Genomic DNA, 8954 nt, shown 5'->3' on the forward strand with positions numbered 1-8954 from the left:
GGGCATCTTAAGACAGGCTGGTGGGTGTCTCCATACACAGAACGATCACACGCCAAGACATAGTGGGCATGCTTATGTCTTGCTGTGCATTCATCTGCCTTGCCGTCACTTAGCTGAATTTGCATACACATCTAGCGAGCATATGCATCTAGCGAGTGGGTTTGATTGAGGTCCTTGATCCCAAAAACAAAATTTCCACTGCATTTCAGCCCTGCCACAAAAATACCAGCTGATATCATGTCAGTGATTTTCTAGTTAACACAGGTGAGAGTGTTTACAAGGACAAGGCTGGAGATCACTCTGTCATGCTGATTGAGTTAGAATAAGAGACTGGAAGCTTTAATAGGAGGGTGGAGCTTGAAATCATTGTTCTTCCTCTGTTAACCATGATTACCTGCAAGGAAACATGTGCAGTCATCATTGCTTTGCACAAAAAAGGGCTTCACAGGCAAGAACATTGCTGCTAGTAAGATTGCATCTAAATCAACCATTTATCGTATAATCAAGAACTTCAAGTAGAGAGGTTCAATAGTTGTGAAGAAGGCTTCAGGGCCCCCAAGAACATCCAGCAAGCGCCAGCCCCATGTCCTAAAGTTGATTCAGCTGCGGGATCGGGGCACCACCAGTGGAGAGCTTGCTCAGGAATGGCAGCAGCAAGGTGTGAGTGTATCTTCACACACAGTGAGGCAAAGACTTTTGGAGGATGGCCTGGTGTCAAGAAGGGCAGCAAAGAAGCCACTTCTCTCCAGGAAAAACATCAGGGACAGACTGATATTCTGCAAAAGGTACAGGGATTGAACTGCTGAGGACTGGGGTAAAGTTATTTTGATGAATCCTCTTTCAGATTGTTTGGGGCATCTGGAAAAACGCTTGTCCAGAGAAGGAAAGGTGAGCGCAACTATCAGTCCTGTGCCATGCAAACAGTAAAGCATCCTGAGATCATTCTTGTGTGGGGTTGTTTCTCAGCCAAGGGAGTGGGCTCACTCACAATTTTGCCTAAGAACACAGCCATGAATAAAGAATCATACCAAAACACCCTCCAAGAGTAACTTCTCCCAACCATCCAAGAACAGTTTGGTGACAAACAATGCCTTTTCCAGCATGATGGAGCACCTTGCCATAAGGCAAAAGTGATAACTAAGTGGCTTGGGGAAAAAAACATTAAATTTTGGGTCCATGGCCAGGAAACTACCCAGACCTTAATCCCACTGAGAACTTGGGGTCAGTCCTCAAGAGGTGTGTGGACAAACAAAAACCCACAAATTCTGACAAACTCCAAGCATTGATTAGGCAAGAATGGGCGGCTATCAGTCAGTATGTGGCCCAGAAGTTGATTGACAGCATGCCAGGGCGAATTTCAGAGGTCTTGATAGGAAGGGTCAACACTGCAAATATTGACTCTTTGCATAAACTTAATGTAATTGTCAATAAAGGCCTTTGACACTTATGAAATGCTTGTAATTGTACTTCAGTATACCATAGTAACATTTGGCAAAAAGGTCTAAAACCACTGAAGCAGCAAACTTTGTGAAAACCAATACTTGTGTCATTCTCAAAATTTTTGGCCATGACTGAATATTATTATTATTAATATTATTACACTTGAATATTATTATTCAAATATCAACATGCAGGGTGTAGCAAGGACGGAACAACCGGAGCTCGTGCCATGGCCTAGGTTGGGTGCTCCACAGGCTCCTGCTCAGCTGAGAGTCTGAATCACCACTGAGTAGATATAGCAGTGACACTCTGTGCTCTCCTTTCAGCACTAAGCGCCCCCTTCTACCATGTTGCTTCATACCTGTATTCTGTGCGCATGCTGTACACCCTGACTGGGGCAAAACTGTCAGTGGTCTCCTTTTCTCTGTCTCCTCTGAGCTGGGTCCCACAGGAGGAGAGAACATGGCGCCTTTGTCCCTGCTGCTGAGTGGAGGTCTAGCCCGATGATTCTGTTGAGAGTCCAGGTCACAACACCTGTGACTTGGAGGAGCCTGAGGGGTGAGCCTGATGAGGTCATGCCTTACTGCTCTGATGCCACATGTCAATCAGTTGCACTACTGTGACATAATATGTGTAAGGGGCACTAATGTGGCATAATTTGTATAAGGGGCACTACTGTGGCATAATGTGAATAAGGGGCACTACTGTGGCATTGTGTAAAAAAGCGCCACAATTGTGTGTTGCAAGTTTGTGGATGTTTTCTCTCTAACCGATGACATGAAGAAAGCTTTGGATAAAGCCAAGAAATCTGGGGAGAGTGGGGAGGATTCTTGCTGTGGCTTTCACCATTGGCTTAGCGGCATACTGGTTTTTTAGGCCTGCTGCCTCGAAACGCGCCCCTTGGAGCACCGTAATGTCATTAAGTATATTCATTTGGTGCACAATATTTTCGTTAAATCCAAGGGCTTTGTTCGGAGAGATTGTGACGAACAGTTTCGTAGGAAGCAAGACGGTCAGCTGGTTATGCCTCTGGGCCGTAAGTATATTGAGGTCTGGTTAGCAGCTACCCAGGAAGCTAAGGTGCCTGCGGAAGGGGTGCAGAGTAGGAAGGCTACCCTCTCTTCACGTGCCGGTGGTAATGTGTTCGGTAAGGGGAAGTGTCTTGCCTATAATGATTCTCGGTATGGGTGTCGTTTTCGTCACTCCTGCCGCAACTGTAATGGCAGTCACCCCGACAAGGACTGTAAGTCAAGATTCGAAGGGCAGTTCAGGGGGCAGGTCTGATGTTGCCGGAGTAAGGCCTATTCTCGGTGGCACTAGATGAGTTAGCTAAATGGTTTGGCTGGTATCCTTGCGGGATGATTCCCAATTTTTGCTGGACAGTTTTAGTTTAGGTTTCCGGTTACCTGTAGCTGGCGCTTTGCATGTGGTCTCCTCCTGGAATTTGCATTCGGCCAGAGAGCTTCCCCATGTGGTGCGACAGAAAGTCTTCACTGAAGTGGCTTTCGGCCGTATGCCGGGCCGTTTACCTCCCCTCCTTTGCCGGACCTGTACATTTCCCCTGTCGGTGTTGTGCCCAAGTAGGTCCAGGGTAAATACCGTTTGATTCAGCATTTGTCGTACCTTCATGGGGGCTCTGTGAATGATGCAATCCCTCACTCGCTTTGCCAGGTTCAGTACCAGTTGTTTGATGAGGCGCTCGCGATGATTAAGGGTTTTGGTCCTGGTGCTTTGATGGCTGAATTGGACGTGGAATCTGCTTTTTGCATACTGCCTTTGCAACCAGAGGCCCTCATTCAGAGGCAGTCGGAGGATGCAAGCGGTCGCTCAGAAACTGGGCGGCCACTTGCAACCTGACAGCCCGCCTCTGTTTCGGTCGTTAGGCTGTGGGTTTACACCCACAGCTCTAACGACCGCTAGGGTGATGGTCGCGATGGTCTATGACCATCGCGACCATCGGGGCTTACGACGAGACCCTAGGGTAGGGTCTCACTTGTCGTAAGCCCCAGAGAGCTTCTGGCTCTGTCAGAGCTGGAAGCTCTCCACTGACATCACTAGTGATGTCAGTGGGGCCTCCCCTAAATGGCAGGTATTCCCACGGGAATGCCTCCGTTTGGGCTGCCACCCCCCCGGCCCGCCTTCCAAACGGGGCGAGCTGTCAATCAACATCGACAGCTCGCCCCTTTTGGAAAGAGACCCGCTACGACCGGCGCTGTCGGTCATAGCGGGTCTCACGCATGAGCATGAAGAAGCTGGCTCCCTCGTGCGCATGCGCACTGGACAAACATCAAGGCGGCCGTGCGGTCCTAGACTGAATGAAGCCCAGAGTCCCTATGTTTCATGAGTTTTAAGTTGGATGGCCAATTTTTTGTGGACAGGTGCCCCACCATGGGCTGCGCTATCTTGTGTCCTTATTTTGAAAAGTTTGCCACTTTCTTGCCTTTGTGTGTCCAGGCTGGTAAGGGCCATGTGGGCATAGCATATTATTTGGACGACTTTTTGTTCATCGGCCCATTGGACAGCACAGTTTGTGGGGACGTTTTGTTTTCTTGTCAGGTGCAGTCGGTCCTAGGTTAATTTAGTTTTGCTTGCCGGATTACACCGATGGGAGGGGTGTTTGCAGTAGGCTGGAGCGTGCTATTGCGGGGGGTCTCCAACCCGCATTTCTGTGTTTGCCTTTACAGGGAAATCCTGAATGACCTCATGGTGTGGGTTTCATTTTAGGAGATTTCAATTTTGGAGTTGATTTGGCCCTAGCAGCCAGTTGACAATGCTGAGTTACATTTCTTCACCGATGCTGCTGGTATAACTGACTTCGGAGCATTCTTTCAAGGGGACTGGTGCGCTGCTCCATGGCCTGCATCATGGATATCATATGGTTTTGGTCCAACTGCTGTTATTGGAATTTTTCCAGTTATAGTGGCTGTGGATTTGTGGGATGATAAATTGTCTAACCGGAATATAATTTTTGGTGGGGCAAGCTGAGAGTGGTGCACGCTGTTAATAATTAGCTTTCTTCTTCTCCATGGCGCTGCGTCTGTTGAGGTTCTTAGTTTAGAAGTATTTACAGCCAATTATTGTTTTTAGGGCACAACACGTGCCGGTCATTGAGAACGGGATAGGGATTCCCTTCCCCGGATTCCCTTCCCCATTTTCACTTTCATAGGTTTCGGATTTGGCCACTGAGGCTAATCCGATTGGGAAGGCTTGTCTGTTTTCTGCCTGGCTGATTGCCTAACTGGGTTAGTCGGCCTGGTTCGGAGGTCCCTGGCTCTGTCTACTTTGCGCGACTGGTACACTTATCTGGTAGGTATCCTTCTGCTGGTAAGTCTTTAGATCAGCACTTGGTTGGGTTTGTGTGGGGTCATTATTAGAGGGGCCAATATGAGATGGCCATGGCTTCCACCGTAATGGGTATTGCTTTTTCTCTCTCTTTCATGGAGGTCACGACCCCACAGTCATTTGTGCTGTCTAAGGCCCTTAAAGGTTGGGCTAAAGAAAGCCCCATGGTGGGTGATTCTCGGCGCCCAATTGATGCGGCACTGCTGCAGCGTCTGGTTGGGGTAATTTCGTTAATTGCTTTTTCTGACTTTGATTCTGTTTTGTTCCAATTAGCATTTGCGCTGGCATACTTTGGTGCTTTGCAGATTAGGGAGCTTTTTGCATCTAGTAAGAGGTTTGCTGACTCTGGTCTATTGTTTAAGCATGTGGTACTTCAGATCAGGGCTGTCCTGTGCAAAAGCCCCCGGTCTGAAACTGATCAGTTGGGGCACGGGCATTGGGTTACCATCAGGCCTCATCCTATTACTAAGATTTGCCCTTTGCGCTGGGCTGGTTTATATGCGGGTCTGCGCTCGTCAGCCGGTTCACAATGGTTATTTCATGCTGACTCCTCCCCTTTGACTAGTTTGCTGCTGTGTGTAAGCGCTGTTTGGGACAGTTGGGTTTGAATGTTGCACAATGTGGTACTTTTTCCGTATTGGCGCAGCTTCTTGCACAGCGGGCAGCGGGTTGCCTCAATCTGCCGTTCAAGGTATTGGTAGCTGGAGGTCATCCGCCTTTAAGTCATATGTTAGATGTGATAAGCTTAAAAGTTGTGTTTTTTCCTACCCAGAAACGTCATTTACCCGCCAGTTTTTGAATGGCTAGCATTCAAAAATTGAGGGTGTGAAGGGATTTTTACATTTTTCCTCCAATAGGGCCGCAATTCAATTGGCTTATTATTCAGGGCTCACGGGAGGGTTTTTTTAGATTTTCTCCTTCATTTGGGTATTGCTACTAACATTCTCCTTCTAGGTTACCACTCTATCCGTTTTCTTATATAAGTTCTATCACTGCAGCATTTTAGTTCTGTTTGTTCTTTTACAACTTTGCCCGTGTCTTCTGAGCAAGTGTGGCTTGTGGGCCATTCATTTATTTATTGGGCTGAGGAGCATGGGATTGCAAGAAGGATGGCCCTGTTCGGTGGCCGTCAAGATCGGTGATCTTGGGGTCCGAGTTATGCATTGGTCGGCTCTTTGTACCTTCTGTTTTATCATGAGAAGCGCTGTGGGGGCCTGTCATGGTTGGCGATTCACCTTGGAGGCAATGTTATTGGACAGTTGGGAGTATTAAGCTGATCTTGTGGATGAAGGCTGACTTGGCCGCCCTATGGTCATGGTGGCCTGAGGTGTGCTTGGTGTGGTCGGATGTTGTCCCTCACCATGTATGAACGGTTTCTAGAGACCTTTTGGCCTTGGATACGGCTCGCCGGAAGATTAATAGGGCTGTTTCTTGTTTTGCCTCTGGGTCTGGTGGTTTGTTGGTGTGGTATCCAAGTTTGCGGTTGGAACAAGTTACATTTTTCCTCTCTGATGGGGTGCATTTGTCAGAGTTATGGTTGGTTATGGTAGGTGTGTTTTTGGGTGTTGTTTTTCTTTTTGGATGCGGGCTAGTGTTTTGGTTTGGGTGGCAGGCTGTGGTTCCTTGAACCTGGCGTTGGCGTTAAGGTGTCTTTATTTTAGTAGAATTTAGCTGTAAGTTGTTATAGTGTCTTTAATTGCAATAAAGTTATGGACGCCTTATAAGCTGTGAGGTGGTCTAAATTGACTGTAAATGACTGGAAATTAATGAATTAGCTTTTTTTGTAAATTTTTGTGAAAAATCCAAATCCAAAGCCAGTCACGGCAGGTTTGGCAAATCCACATCCAAAACCGGATGATGAATCAGAGCCAAATCCAAATCCATCAAAAATGGTCCAGAGCACATCCCTACACATTACACACATAAATTACATGGTAATGGTGGCAGAACCAGAGGGTGTGATAACAGACGAGTAGGCGGTATGGGGCACTGGAGAGGGTGGGGAGTGGGGGACCCCAACCAGGGCCGGCGCTACCATTAGGCAGCTGCCTGGAGCGCTGGCCACTGGAGAGCACTGCTGGTTTCATTAAGTGTAGTGCAGTCCGCACTACACAGTAATAAACACACCGCCACCAGTTGTGTGTTTGTTTTAGCAGCCGGTGAGAGTCACACAGACTCTTATTGGCTGCTGCGCCCACTGCCGGAGCCGTCTGGAGCTCACTCATGAGCTCCGCCAACCGGCTCCCACACTGGGTGAAGGGAGAGATGTCATGACGTCTCTCCCATTGTGCAGAGCAGGAGAACAGAGGAGCTGATGGCGGCAGGCACAGGAGCGGGGATTCAGGTAAGTATAAAGTTTAATGTCTGTCTGTGTGTCTGTTTTATGTATACGGGGCACTGCATAGGGGGGGCCACTACTGGGGGCACTGTATAAGGGACCCTGCATAGGTGGTGTCATCTACTGGGGGCACTGTATAAGGGACACTGCTTAGGGGGACCACTACTGGAGGGCTCTCCATAGGGGGGACCACTACTGGGGGTAATGCATAGGGGGGCTACTACTGGGGGCACTGTATAAGGGGAACTACTGGGGGCACTGTATAAGAAGCACTGTATAAGGGGCATTACTGAGGGCACTGTATAAGGGGCACTGCATAGGGTGGCACAGCATAGGGGGACTACTGAGGGCACATTATAAGGGGCACTACTAAGGGCACTGTATAAGGGGCCTACTGGGGGCACTGTATAAGGGGTACTGCATAGGGAAACCACAACTGGGGGCACAGCATAGGGGGACCTCTACTGGGGGCACTGTATAAGAGGCACTACTGAGGGCACTGTATAAGGGGCACTACTGGGGGCACTGTATAAGGTGCACAGCATAGGGGGACCACTACTGGGGGCACTTTATAAGTACCACTACTGGGGGCACTGCATAGGGGAGACCACTACTGGGAGCACTGCATAGGGGGGACACTACTGGAGGCTCTGTATAAGGGCTTGTGTAGCTATCTGAGGGAAGGGGGGTGGAGCTAGGCTGAAGCTATGCCTAGGGTGCCAAGAAACCTTGCACCGGCCCTGACCCCAGCAAATAACAATTGTGCGCCCAGGAAATGATTCTACAATGTTAATGTAAATAACAGTTATTATTCAGCATTACTGTAAGAGGCTACAGATCATGGGAACAAATAGTAACTTTGGTGACCCATGAGTTTGTAGAGGAGCCGGCTACCCCATCTAAAATGCCAGCAGGGCTGAATGGTGATGAGACCATGGGACTGATTTAGAGATGGACGCTGGATGGATAGGCAGGGACAGCTTGTGGGCGTCAATAGGGGAGGTGGCGACTCAAACTCAAACGCAGGCGTGTCGTGACCATTTCCGGGGGCGTGTCTCTGCCTGCAACTGCGATCCCATAGGTAATAAAAATGTCTCCGGCGTCTCAGTTCAGCATCAGAGGACATCTGTGAATCAGGCCCTATCTGTGGGGCTTGCAGGAGGTAATGCTCGCTGACATACAGCATTCCGTGTAGTATAAATCACGCTGTATGGTATAGAGCGTAATGACTGGATGGGTTTTCTTATATGCATTAAAGGAATAAGTGAGTCAATCAGGTTTCTCATACACAGAGATAGGAAAATATATAATTTTATTAATAGTTATACCTCATACACATTCTGCAGCACTTTACTGATGATATTGCTGACTTGAGGATCCAGAAGATGTTATTACTGACACTTGGAGGACAGAGCAGATGACATGTGGAGGGCACAGCAGATGACATGTGGAGGGCACAGCAGATGACATGTGGAGGACACAGCAGATGACATGTGGAGGACACAGCAGATGACATGTGGAGGGCACAGCAGATGATACACTGATGATGTGGAGGGCACAGCAGATGACATGTGGAGGGCACAACAGATGACATGTGTAGGGCACAGGAAATGACACTGATGATGTGGAGGACACAGCAGATGATACACTGATGATGTGGAGGGCACAGCAGATGACACACTGATGCCATGTGGAGGGCACAGCAGATTATACACTGATGATGTGGAGAGCACAGCAGATGATACACTGATGATGTGGAGGGCACAGCAGATGACACACTGATGATGTGGAGGGCACAGCAGATGACACACTGATGATGTGGAGAGCACAGCAG

Source organism: Taudactylus pleione, unplaced genomic scaffold (assembly GCF_031769625.1).
Source record: "Taudactylus pleione unplaced genomic scaffold, aTauple2 ptg000612l, whole genome shotgun sequence".
NCBI classification, from domain to species: domain Eukaryota; kingdom Metazoa; phylum Chordata; class Amphibia; order Anura; family Myobatrachidae; genus Taudactylus; species Taudactylus pleione.